The sequence below is a fragment of the Ostrinia nubilalis genome, chromosome 12 (genome assembly GCF_963855985.1).
Source record: "Ostrinia nubilalis chromosome 12, ilOstNubi1.1, whole genome shotgun sequence".
Taxonomy (NCBI): Eukaryota; Metazoa; Arthropoda; class Insecta; order Lepidoptera; family Crambidae; genus Ostrinia; species Ostrinia nubilalis.
In genome coordinates, this window is record NC_087099.1 from 4,704,054 (window position 1) to 4,718,875 (window position 14,822).

A 14,822-nucleotide genomic window follows, 5' to 3' on the forward strand; every position below is an offset into this window, starting at 1 on the left:
CCACCCAACTAGCGATGTACCTTGGTCACTGATTTTCATTACGTTTTAATGAGAATTTTGTTGCAAAAAAAATATATTATATCGTTATAGATACAATGCCGCGAAGACCTCAAAATAGCAATTGAAAGTCAGTTTTTGATATATTTTTTTTGTAATTTCTAATGTTTTTTAAATTTATGTTTATTGTATCTTCATATGACTTTTTTAAGAATATTTTTTTTTTGATAAAGCGGTTTTAATGTGTATTATGCTAGAATTTATGTTAAATGATAAGAAAGAAAAAAAAAATGATTGCAAGTTAAAACCACTTCATCGCGTGTTTTGTCTTACACGACAAACATGTCAAATTTCAACAAAATTTCCTACAAAAAATGTTGAATGTTGTCATATTTTTGTTGATTGTGTAAGGCTAAACACGGGCTGGAGAGCCAGCTTAAAATTACGTGATTTGTTGCCAAAATATTGTGAAAAATAATTAGTACAAAAAAGGTGTGTGAGGATCCTTTTAAAAAAATACTTTTACTTAGATATTGTTGCTAATAACTGTAATAATTCAACAATAAATATATTTCAAATAATAATTCAACAGAAAATAAACAAATTGAAGCTAATATAAGCATTTATTTGAATTTGAATAGGTACAACTTACATGGTCCAAGGTACACCTGGTTTGTTGTACCTAGGACAGTTTTCCCTTTTTTTTTTCTAGCAGCTAGTATGCCCAAATTTTTAAAATTATACACCATTTTATGAATGAATTATGTAGTTAATTAAATGATCTTTACATATAAGCGCACTAGACAAGTTTAACTAGCACCATTATTTTTCAAAAAATCAAAATTCGAAAAACTGGCCTAAGTACAACAGGTTCCCCTACTCGGACCGCTCGTCTGGAAACTCGAATTCGATTCATTCGAAATTTCGGTATCAACCGGCCAGTATGCGAGCGATTGCCGCGCGAAGTGGTTGTGCGCCGATTCTGTGTCGTCTTGGATCGCAACTTCCCGCCTTTCCGATAGTTAATATTGAAAAGTAATTAACTTGCTTCAAAGTGTCTGTTAAAAGTGTGAAAATGACGAAAAGTGACCACTTTTTGTGATACAGCAACTGTGTTTCTAGTGTTTTAGTTTTGAAAGTTGTGAAGTTTGGTTTGCGTGCTGTGGATTTTTGCTAACTGCCGGCGATTCTTATGTGAGTACGGTGCATTCTCGAAGTTTAAGGTTAGGAATAAATTGTGCAAGTTGTTAATCTTTGGCCTTAATCTACATTTATACTGGATTATCAGTTTGATGCAATACTATAGCGTTATCAATATTATCATCTATGAGTTGTTTGTTTTCAGCAAAGTAGTTTCCTTATCAGACTTTAATAAGCATGTTACTGCTAAACCGGATCTGATGAAATCTAAATTGGTATCAACAGCTGCTTCTTAAATTTACCTTATTATAAAACCTGTCAAGTGATTATTAAAATTAATCACGTAAAAGTAAAAATAAGTAGCTCAAGTTAAAAATTGAAATATAATCATAAATTATACTTCTAATAGACGTTTCCCGTTTAATAACGATACTAATGAAATGAACTCGATTTAGATGTAGAACAGAAATAATCATGATTGAGGATAAATTAACTCGTTTATCTACGTATTTAAAGGGTAGCCGTGATTAGAAATATAATTGTCAGATAGAAAAAGATAGTTAGATTAATTGGATGAGATCAAAAAAATTACGTTGAATAAAAAACTACCCGCTTAAAATACCCGCGTCATTTAACCTACACTCTAAAATATTTTTCTCCAAATTACCCAATTTAAAAGATTTATTATCTAGTATTTCAATCCAGTCAAACTTGGCGTTGATTTTGGTTTTCGATTAAAAGTTTTATTAATTAAGTATGTATGCTGATGAAGTTAGAAGCCACTTAAAGTTTGAAGAATTATTTTTAAAGAAACGTGATATTTTGGATGTTGATGTTCAACCTTTAAAAAAGGTGAAGGTAGGAAAGGCACGTGCTATAATAAGGCCCAAACCTACTTATCCACTTAATCATGCGGTGCCTAAAATTCTCATTTTCCACGACAAGGCTGCAAATCTTTCTTGGATGTGCAGGTTTTATTGTGCCATAAAACGCAAGTTCCTTTTGTTTCTTTCCCGCGAACACATACTATGGAGGTTATGGTTGATTGTATTACCTTCCAGAATATTCTCGCATGGAATCAGCTTTTACTACAGCCGTGGGCAGAATTGGCAAATTGCGCGTTCTGAGTTATAAGGACTCAACAAGATACTCCGTAGACCTAAATTGCAATAAGAAGGAGATCTCATTGGAATTATTTCGCTTGGTGATCTTGCGGTTAAATTAAATTAATTTAACCGCATTTGTCAGAATGTTTTCTTATAGAAACGTGGATTTCAAATGGGTTTGTAAAATGAAATTGTTTTCGCTTTTTTATCTGAATTTCTTTGTAGATGGTTATAAACATCCATAGCTGCACTTAATTGCATAATAAGAAAGACACCATTTTAAAATCATACTAAGAAATATCATAATAAAAAGAAAAGAAAATTCAATAACTTTGGCTTTATCAATGCAGACGTGTAGTGCTTAGTTAGTTAAAAAATATTTTTCTTTCGTTCGAAAATCCGAATCCGAAGGATTTCCATATACCTAGGTCTGGAATCCAAATCCTTTTTTAGTTACATGCAAAACATCACTATCTACTATTTAATTTTTATCTCCGATGTCTAGCGCCGTCAAACAGGTTTTTCACAAAAAATCCTTTGCCGCGACTCCAAGTAGGTTTATTTGCTGAACTTTAAAACGCAGCCACAGAATTCCACTTCAAAGAATTAAACTGGATCGTTCAAAGAAAAGCATTGACTGCTTTGTCCGACAAAAACTGCACCAGAACCGTAGATCAATTTCCTGAAACGAGTGATAAGTTCTTTGCTGCATGCTAGTGAGTTTTTGCATAGACTAGATTAGCATTCAGATTTTTTGTACCACTACAAACGGTATCAAAGGAATTGTACCAAAATGACTGACAAAAAATAACTAAGTGTGAGGATAAAATAGCGGGATATTTTCCTGTTTGGCTTATTAAGTCTGTTCAGACTACTATTTTCATTAGACGTAGTATTGGCAATAAGACAAGATTTTTAATGAAGAATGACTTTAATAGACTGCCTTTCGGAAAACTAATTAGCTAACGGTAAAATGATATTGGCAATCGAATTTAATATCGAATTAATCGTCCTAACATCTTACATTCACACTTTATCATTATCTAATCGTTTCAATTCTGCTGCTGTTTAAATTACAAGTGAATTAAGCAGTGTATCTTGCCCCACTTTTGGCTAGTATATAGCTGAGGCTTTTTTGAGATCGCCGCTATTTCATTAGTATTTGACATGACCAATGTGAGTTAATATGCCAAACAAAAGAATATATTCTTGGCTTACGCAAAATTGCTTTCCCCAAATGTTTGGAAAAGGGTCGACTCCATGTCTGGTATTTGAGTAAGAGCCTCGAGTGTTGTTTAAGCCACCTTGAATGTTGCTGACAAGCTCTCCCGCAATCATAATGGTAAAATCTGACCTGGCGACCCTGTAGCTGCGTAACAATACCTTTTGGACCCCTGTTTGTGCAGGCGCAGTGTTAAGATAATTAACACTGATATCTGTATGTTTTTTGTTGAGCAAATACATTCAAACCAGACTTGAAATGTTTACAATTTCTCGCACGAGTATCATCATTGTGCAGCCATCACAATAATAATACCCGTGTATTGTGTATCGTTGAATGAAATGCTATTACCAATTTGTGAAATTTATACGCGTATTCGTTCCGAAAAAACGTCAGCGTGTTTATTTTATTAATTTCATTTTGAATTCAATACATGTTATTGCTTGTTTAAGGCGCAAATTGTTTCTTAATTTCGTTATTATTAATTTATCTTATGACACTCATGTGTGTCTTTTATTGTTAGTTAAATTGTATGTTATGTTTATTTTCATTTACCTGAGTGCTTACTTATTTATTTAATTTAATTACTTGCGTACTTAGAACGCCACTTCCTTACGTTGAAGTACAGAATGATAGCACATCAGTATTTAAATTTTTGTTGCGAAATAGCGTCTATTACAATTGAATAAGACATCACATGTTAAACTTGATGTGCCTTCATCCCGGGGTAAATTTGAGTAATTTGAGAAGTTTAGTAAGTTTATGTGCCCAAAACTTGGAAGGCTAATTTCTTGTTTGTTTTTGGTTCACGTCCGCGCATTATTCATAAGGGCAGAGAGCAGTCTTAGTAATTGTTATCCAAGGGATTCGTGGTCAAGGGCTCTCTTGAAATTCTGGATTTGAGGACTAAAGTCTGTTAAAGATCACTTACGTTACAATATTCAAATTCCAAGATTGAATTTCTAAAATATTCAGAAATGCTCGCGTTGGTATATTATTATTATAGTTATTAACTCCGTCCGAGAAAACTTGTTACATCGGTTTTTATTTGCACGCCATTAGATGTTTAACAAGTTCACGGTCAAATCTGTATTGTGTCTGTGTAGCCTTGTCTACATTACACTGATTCTGATATTGTACATACATCTTATTCTTCACTAGTATTAGACATAATAATGATAGTTTGAGGCCTAGTGGTCAGAGAATTAGACTTTTCATTACAAAGGTAGAACCAATTCCCAGAAGCGACATACAAATTGATAAATCACTTGGTGTAAATTATTACCAATTTTCTATATTACAATTCAATATTCCAATCCAATTCGGGTATTAAAGTCTTCTAAAATTTTATTTAATCTCTAGAATTTTTATTTTATTTCATTTTAATTGTGACCCATCAAGCGCCCATTACGATTTGTAAAGAAATACATTCTATGTATACTTTATTATATTAGTACATAGACAGACATGTGAAAGAAAAGTTGTGAAAACCTGCTAACACACACGAATTCACACGATAGAATAACAAAAAGTCTTTTAAGCAGGCATCGTTTTTACTCGTTATTTTAGACAGCACAAAAAAGCTGTGGTATTAATACAGCTGTTGCTAACAGATATTGTGACGATAGAATAATAAATGGATCGAGCGTCTGTGGCCTCTGAGGTTATGTTTATGCATGAAATTTTTGTAGGCACTCCATAAAATTAGGTATTAGATGCTCTCCAATGAAATTGTCGAAATTTACTTAATATTTCGTGAACACATTCATGATATCCTGTAATTATTACGTTGCTATTCCCAATATAAAACATATTTTTTAAGGTAGGTAGGTAGGTATCTAAAATTATTATTAGAATTTGATACCAAAATAGAATCCTTAAAAACAGTTGGTTCGTTTCCATTTTCTTCAGTAACTTACACCCAGCAGATTTTTTTGTAAATTTCATTGAAAGTTGCAATTTGTCTAATGCCATACAAAAATAAGTCTTAAGATCATCAAACTCTGCATACAGAATTATAGACAATTTGAATCATTTTATAGTTAGGAAACCTCGTCCATACGATACCATCCATATTACCGTCCATATCATACGATGTATGAGCCAGTTTAGCCAGTACCTACAATGTCTAGGAAAACCGAAGATACTTCTCTTAACTATGATAACACTCAATATACTCAAGGCCGAGTTACATCACGAGTTGACGAGATGATACCTACTACAGACAGATCGTACATTAACATATTCAAATGATGTAGATAAGAAAATTATTTTCATTTTCTTATGAAAAACTGCTAACTCCTTTTGGAGTTTCTTACGAAATCTATCCAAGATAATTATAATCTAATCTTATAATAATATGTAATTCTATATTAGGATCTTTACACGTCTTTTAGGGGGCGTCCATAAATTACGTGAGACAATTTTGGCCATTTTTCAACCCCCCCGCCCCCCTTGGTGAGATTTTGCCTGACCCCCTCCCCCACCCCCCTAATCTCACGTGATATTTAATAAAATGCCTATTTTGCAATGTCTATGCTTCGAGTCTATTAGATTTATATGAAAAAATAAGTAACCCAGTGTCATGCCACCGCGCAGTACAGGGTTCCGTAGCTTCCCGTCGTTTAGTAAGACAAGCAATTGCTTCAACCTAGGACCAGTTTTTTGATTCATAGTTAAAATAACTAATTGATAAATTTTGCTACTAATGGTTAAATATTAATAAAATGTAAACTAATAGTAAAAAAATGTACTAAAAGTCAAGTTAAACATTGTTATAAAAATATTTTTTTTCTGTTATTTAACCACTGTCATTTGACATCTGTCAAATTTGACTATTGGTTACTTAACTACGAATACATAATATTTTCATACGTATGTAATGTCATTTTTTGGGGTTCCGTAGTCCTGACAAGGAAACCTTATAGTTTCGATCTGTCTGTCTGTCTGTCCGTCCGAGGTTTCGCTTGGAAACTATTGGCACTGGGGAGCTGTAATTTTGTGAAGGTATATGTATATTAATCACGCCGACAAAAAAGTAGTAAAATAAAATTTTGAAAAAAAAAAAAAATTTTTTTCTAGGGTAGCTCCCCTGCATGTAAAGTGGGGATGAATTTTTTCAAGGAAAACTATAACGGTTAAGACACATTACTTAGTTTAAGAGTAATAGTCATTTGACTCATGTATTATACAATTTCTTAACCAGTAAAAATTCCTTAGAAGAAAATATGAAAAGTGACTTTAGATGAAGTAATTGCTTGCTTCTGAAATATATTGTGGTAACGACAAACAACTACGGAACCCTACACTGCGCGTGGTACTACACGCACTTGGCCAATTTTTTACGCAATTGCGATGCCGATGACGTTTTTTTTTTATTTCGAATTTTCTTAATTTCGAGATTTATTCTGCATCTTTAGTGTTCACAAATGCAGATGGAGGCATTTTTAGTTTAATTTGATTAAACGGTTTAGAATAAATTGTCATTGTCATGATAAAAAAAAACATTTTTTTTACTTCAATAACCCAGTTTTCTGGCAATTTTACTCTATTTATTGCGGGAAAAATTACGTGATATTTTCCGAGACCCCCCCTCTCCCCCACGTGAGATTTAGTGAGATTTTCGTTGACCCCCTCCCCCCCCTAAAGGTCTCACGTAATTTATGGACGCCCCCTTATGTATTTTATTTTTACCAAAGGTTAAACAATTTTGCATATTGAAAGGTCCTCGTACAAATATAAAAATAATACATGTTTTATTATTATAACTTTCAAAAGTGAACTGCTATCTAACAAGAATAAAATTTCAGTTCTTCAATAAATTGGTTGTTTACAAAATAAGAATTTCGGTACATATTGTTAGCTGAGCAGTGTACAAGTACCGACGTCTAAAGTTGGTAATTAGGTAAACATTATTTTGATAACTATTGACTTTCATTTGTCATTGTGACTTGAAGACTAAGAGAAGAGGAGGGAGGAGGAAGAGGAGGAAAGATAAGAAATGAGTGAAATGACTCCTTGAATGTTTTTGGATCGTAATTTTGAGCAGAATATTCTAATTCAGACAACAGTAATTCTCGCTGGTTCCAGCCCTTGGCATGTCTTCATGTTATGTTACCAATTCAGTGTTGCTCGTGTCTAAAGTTAAACGAAATATGAGATGCTACTTTTTAAATTTTAAATTTATTCTCCGTATGAAATATTATCACCCCCGGGTCAGTGAACGAGGCGTACATTTTGTATAATGAGGATCATTTCGATTTTTAGCTGTGAATGCAGATTTATAGGGCTAAGAAATCCTTAATACACAGTCCAAAAATTTTTGTTCTACGACAAAAATTGACGAAGTTATGGCCAAATTACTAAAAAAGTTCACTGACCGCCCGGCGCGGGGACGATGACGTCATTATATCCGATCCGAACGCTGCCGGCGTACTGCGTGGATAGAAAATATTTTTTTCTAGCCAAACTATCAGTTTTAGAGAAAAACTTGTAATGACATTTATTCATCAGAATAAAGTAAGCTATCGATAGGTAATTTTTAAAAATAGAAATTGTGAAAAATAACGCAAAAAATCCATACGCTCATACGATTCAATGGAACGCAGAGACGCGATTGGGGTCTCCGCGGTGGTATATTTGGCGATTTATTCAAATAAAGTGTTCATAAGTGTTGTTAGAGTCATATCTTCTTCCAAGTAAAATATAAAAATGTATAAGTATTAATTTATTTACTTCTAACAATAAGGTATAGCTGAGGCAGATTCACTCTCCCTAGGCTACAAGACATTGCTATGAAGATCATTTCGATGTACACGCAATACCTACCTGTTATTTAGTTTTTCTGAGTTAAACCTACGTACCTACCTATCTATTCGCCGTTCCCATGGGCGGGCCAGCTGCTGCAGGAAAGGACAGCTGCTCCCTCCTGGAAATCTATTTAATCTTAGCCTAGATGCTGGGTATGACTCCCCCGCCCCCCTCCTCTCCCCAGGTCATAAGCTGGGCATGACTTCCCCCTCGGTCAGAAGTTGGGTATGATTTACCCCCCCCCCCCTCCCCCCAGGCCCGAAACTGGGTATGACTTGACCCCTCCTCCTCCCCCCAGGCCTTATGGCCTGGCCATAAGCTGGATATGACTCCCCTTTGGCCAGAAGCTGGGTATGACACCCCCCCCCCCCCTCCCCCCAGGCCAGAAGCTGGGTAAGGCTAGCCCCTCCCCCCAGCCCATAAGCATAAGCTGGGTATTACATACCCCCCCCAGGCCAGAAACTGGGTATGACTTGACCCCCCCCCCCCCCAGGCCAGAAACTGGGTATTAGCATCATATTATGTATTATTATGTTCAATACAAACAATCATTAAGTTACACTCACCCCAACCGCGTCTCCGCATTGCATCGAATCCTATGAAAATGTGTTTTTTGGACATAGCGATACTTATTTTTCACAATTTTTATTTTTAAAAATTACTGGTCGATAGGTTACTTTATTTTGATGAATAAATGTTATAAAAAGTTTTTTTCTAAAACTGATAGTTTAGCTGGAAAAAAATATTTTCCATGCCAATAGTACGCCGGCTGCGCTCGATTCGGATATAATGACGTCACGCGGCCCTGCGTACGTTGACTTTTAGCGGCAAAAACGCCCTATGTTTATTACTTAATATCTTCGTAAGTAATGGTCCGATTTGGATAATTCAAAAAGATATATCTTTCTTATGTCTTAAAGATTAACGTAGATACTAGTTTTATTGAATTTTCTACAACAGTACTGATCCTCATTGCTATGTACAGATGAAGGCAGATCAAACTAAATACAGTGGTGTTTTTCACATTTAGGTGAATTAGCAGCGCGACAAACTCGCGACAGACGCGCTGCCGATAATTTCATATTAGGTCACAGCAGATACATGCCTTTTACAAAAACGTCGCTGCCGCGCTGCTGTCGCGCTTCTAACGCCCTAATGTGTGTCATAATATCGTTGTTATAAGGGTTATTTTGCAACAAAAAAAAACTGTACTGAGGGCAGATCAAGCTAAATACTACGGCTTTTCTAGTTATATTGTAGTACATCATTTAAAGTTTTTCTTATCTTCCTAGAATGCTGAAAACTTATAATGACTTTATTTCCGTAGATATTCGGAAATTCCTGGCAATTAATAATAAAAACTTTAAAAAGAGCGTAATGAGCAATTTGTAACGCTCCACTGGCAACACCAGCTATTAGGTATACCTATGATAAAATTCAAATTGAATTGTATTGATAAAATTAATATTGAAGGTACTGTGGCACAAGCAACACTTTTTAAATGTTTTGTTAGAACTAAGTATTAACATAGTTTGTTTTCCTCAATAAAATAAAATAAAAAAGGTGATTTTGCTATTCAAATATTATTATGTTAGGTTTTATGTAAATTCATACAAAAGGAACTTGAATATGTAATTTTTAATTTCGTAATTTTAGTAAACATGATAAGTGGAGCGTAGTTTAGATCTATCAGTAAGAACTAGAATTAGAAACTTGACTGTTGTTGACCTTTCCGACGGTCTAGACAAGAACACCTCTAACTAGGTGTGTTAAAATTTAAAGTGGGTAGACATTCTATCTAGATACCAAATATCTATCTCTTTCACTTATACTGGACTGCACGCTATGAGTGAATGAGTCAGATGAGCGAAATCCTTTTTCGCGCTAGACCTGCATACCAATTTTGTGATGTATCGCAAACACTTTCTGCGGCACGCTGTTTGCAGTCCTCTCCCATGACCGATTCCATCTGTCGCCTTTGTAGCCGGACAAACTATCACATCTGTACCTCCGGCACGAAAAATTTTCGTCTTCGAATCGTTTGCGTATTCGATAATTCGATACCCAGCCTTCGAATTCAACGATAACGCGTGACCATCTCGATTGTCAAAATTAGTTTCGTGCTACCATTTCTCATACTAAGTTCTATTTACGTAATTTTCACGAGGCCCTGTTTCTAAATCTTTATATGGCGATTCGAATACGCAAACAATTTGAAGTCGAAACTTTTTCGTGCTAGAGGTACTTGCACGTTGCTATAACTTGCAGTTTTAAATTCGAAGCTTTCGAAGTGAAATCTAGTTCTTAGTGTACACGTATGTGTAACTTACCATATCAATGGTAAATAAGTGTAAGTTGGAAGGTTGCACCTTGGGGTTCGGTTTTCGTAGGACTCCTATCGTTCGATCTTAGAAGCATTTAGGTATTGGATTTAACGGTTTCACGTTTTTGGTTACTTGCCTCAGTCGAGGCTTAACCTTTTGTGTATCTAAACCCCACCTTATATCTAGTGCTGTGTAAACTTGTATGGTTTTAGTCGATATCTTCGTTTACGCTTGTGCGAATTTCAACAGGCTGAGGATTTATTATTAATCCTAGAATATCCCTTTCCCTACAATTTTAGAGGCAACTGAATGAAAATACACGAAGCGTGTCACATGCACTTCATAGTTGGTACATATTGCAACTTGGTTTGCAGCGACAATATTTCGTACAAATATTGATTTTAGAGGTTCTAATATCTTATTTCATCGGTAAAAGAGTTGCATGGTTCTAGTAATGTTCTCAGTATCGATATGACGATACTTCTATTCTATACGACATTTCGAAACATACAAATATAATTCTGACTGGTATTTGGAATGGTTGGTCTTCGCATCACAATGTAACTATCATAATGCGTGTATGCAAACATCAATCGATAGAAGGAAGATATGAAATATGTTTATAATATAGGTCAAGTACGGGAACTAAAATATTACAAAATAGTTTAGTAATTCCTCAATACTCAAGTAATGTTAACTGAGAGACGTTATTTAGATGTTGAGTTCTTGTTAATTTAGAGATGGTATTTTTCGTTTAAATAAGTATCGATAAAGTAAAAAAACTATACCGTGCATCACTGGTAATTGTCGGTAGACTCGTGTTTTCTTTAACTATTCAAAGCCAAGCTTGTTAGATTAACTTTGTTAGCGTTATGAAACTAAAGATGTTTGTAAAATGTTTTACATTGTTGCAAAATACCTAACTGTTGTTACATAGTAAGTTCTTAATATAGTGTTGTTTTAAAACATAAATCATTACTTCACGGGTCATAACAATGATTTACCCAATAACTAGACATTTTAACTCACAATTACTCGTTAGTTTCAACAAATTCATATCCTTTACTTTTTTCATAGACTTCAAAAAAGAACCTTTTAGTGTTGGTACGAGTAGCTTCTAGTTTTAGTTTGCCTTGGAGGCAACATGTTTAAAATTATCTAATAACAAACAAGTTTCCATGTCAAATAGGTATACCTAATTAAGTATTTAACTCGACTGGCTAATTTGGACTCGAAAATGAGCGTGTTACAACTAACAGAAGATTTTCCACATGTTTGGTATAATACAATCTTACGTCATAATATTCCATGCATGAGTTACCAACATAATTCATGTGAACGAAGCAAAGGACCCCAAAATAAACCGAGAAATGACGTCTAAATGAAAATCGTAAATTCAAGTCACGAGGTTTAAATAATAAGGGCGAGATGCTGTTATACAATGACGTCACGTCAAGCTCAACACTGGCTTCTATTTACTGGTAATAGGGGGGATTTTCCAACAAAAACATGTCTGTTGTACTGTCGTACCATGAAAGTGCGGCTTTTAATGAATAAATTCGCGTGCTTCACTAATAAAATATGTCTTTTATGGGACATATAGGCGAGGACTTGACAAAATTACTAAATAGATTGCTCTTGTCAGGAGGTACAAGGTGCTACAATTTCTAAAAGGTATACAGTAGAGGTATAATAAGTGCTAGAGAATATAAATTAATACTTACACCAATCATAACAGTGCCGCAAATATTTGTCATTTACGAGTACACCAAGGAAATGACATAGTGTATCGTTGATTCGTTCGTTTTGTGTCTTCAAATAATCAAATCACTACTAGTCAATTTGAATTTTATAAAAGAAATTTTATAGACTACAGAAATGTGCGTTAAAGATATACATTCACAGTTACACTGGCGTGGAAATACAAAAAAAGTCCATTCGTTACAGGTCATTTTAGGAGGTCTATTTTTCTTCATTAACCCTGGCCCAAGCTTTATGGATGAAAATTACGTAGATAAATGTGCTGCTCACTTACATAGACATACTAGGTACAGACAAATACTACATAATATAGTAAGTGGTGCGTTTTGTCGATGGTAATTTGGTTACCTGTCGTGAATAAAATCCCGTAAAACTTATTTATTTTTTGCAAAGTCGAATATAGAACTTCCTCCTTTTTTTTAAGTTGTTGCCGCTGGTATACCTTAGCTTTCCCTACCAACACTTCGGGACCACATAATTATTATGGTTTCCGCAAGTCGCCAGTCTGCTGGTGACCACGGCTGCAGCATAGCATAGCAGCCGAAACGTCAAGCTTTACATACATAGTACATAATGGTAACTCATTATTTAATGTCGCGTTAAGACCCGTGTCTTTCTATTTAACATTTATGGGCTGAAATTAAATAAACTTTATCAGCCTCTTTTCCATATATAACTACATCTGTTTAATTATACCTACTCTATCCAATATCTAAATCTGCAGGTTATCTACTCTGCAAACATTTAAAAGATATCATCTCGACAGTGATATACATTGATTAATTAACCAGTCACTCCTCGTCGTCATCATTAATTACTTTCATTGAGGGCTATGGCAAACCAGTCCATTAATCGTGCCAAATATTGAGCGATCATATTGTAATCATTATGGTTTCTAGCGATATCTGCGTTGGGAAATAGATGATTTATCTTCGGTACCATCTCTATCCAGGTAATTATTGTCATTTCACATTAGGACCACTTAAAATTATGTACATACTCGTATTATGCCACTAATTGTGTTAAATGGTACGTATTTTGACACCTCGCAGACTTTTAGTCGGCGGATAGTTTTAGTCAGCTTTCAATTTTTTAAGGAATCGGCCGAAACCAAATCGGTGTAAAATGCGCACTTCCGTACATACTGTCTGTTTCTAGTGTGCAGGGTTTCTTACTCGTATATTTTGACATCTGTGTGCTTACCATGAGTTTACGTTAGGTGTGCTCGCTAGCGAATACGTAAAAAAAATCTATGAAGATTTTATTTCTTGAAAGTAGCCGCTAGAGGCGCTGCACAATATGTCATACACTTTATGTCATTTTTTACGTAGTCGCTAGCGAGCACACCTAACGTAAACTCATGGTAAGCACACTGTTGTGAATTGGTTCAATACTCGTATAATCGTTGCTAATTTAAAATTCGACAACGATAAATTGGACTCACCTACCTATGTGTATAATTTATCAAGATATTTGGGGCCGCTTCATTCAAAGTTACAAGCTATCCGAACGCATGAAAGCATTTTTGCAACTTCGAGCGAAATTAGGGCAATAAACAACCTCCAAGGGAAACTAAAAGGTCAATGGGGCCTGTCCTGGTTTGCCTATTATAGCTGCTCAGCAGTCTCATAGAGCCTGACCCAGTTTGTGACCAGACAGTGTCTGGTTACTGGACATAAACGCGCATTTTCTTTATTTCCGCAGGCTGTAAAGCTTTAATTACTTTATTCCGATCAGCCTCTGTTCGAACCGGTTTCGAGGGAACAATATTGGTCCTGACAATAGCTGCAGCGTTTCTTGTTCGACATTTTTATTTAACGGTCTCCGATGTTTATATTTGATTTCATTTCATGTCGTTTATTCTGTAATTTGAAAGGGAAATGTTGTGTATGTTAGCTGATGATGTATTTTTGAGGATTTGTATCCGAGACATATACAATCTTTACTAAATAATGAGGTATGCGGATTTTATAGTATCAAAGATATTTTCGTCTTTAGTGTTGGTTCTCCAGTTAAACAGTCATGGATGAGCGCCGTGATAAAATCGCGTAAAATCGATAAAATGCTCTATCCTAGATCTAACTAATGGATCAAATACGTACTACATAATTTTGGAGCTGACAAATCTTCTGTAATGCCCATTTCACACTCAACTAAGAAAACGAAATTTCATTTTTAATCCAGACCAAAGTTTCCTAATTTTGTGAAAAATGAAGGAAAAGTCTCAGCCACACTGGAACTAGAAAGATGTCGGACGTTTAATCGCACTGTGTGGAATTAAAAAAGTTAGTGCATCACAAAACTAATAAGCGTGCTCATTGACGCGTGAAACGAGATCTATCCTTTTATTGTCCGACAGACGCAAAAAATACGAGGAAGTCAGTGTTTTACCGGCCGTTTGTTGGTTTTGGTTTAAGTGTTTCTTTATTTGGCTTAAAGCAATTATCTATTTATTTCTGACAG

The 14,822-nt window shown here is 34.9% G+C and overlaps 1 protein-coding gene across 1 annotated transcript in view; it reads left to right on the plus strand.

The window, feature by feature from the left end:
* The first annotated feature begins 920 nt into the window (after nt 1–920).
* LOC135076823 (angiotensin-converting enzyme-like) overlaps nt 921–14,822 on the plus strand; it is a 223,073-nt gene continuing 209,171 nt past the window's right edge. Inside the window, exon 1 of the mRNA XM_063971290.1 lies at nt 921–1,191. The gene's annotated coding sequence lies outside the window, so the exon portion shown is untranslated. The remainder of the gene's footprint in view (nt 1,192–14,822) is intronic.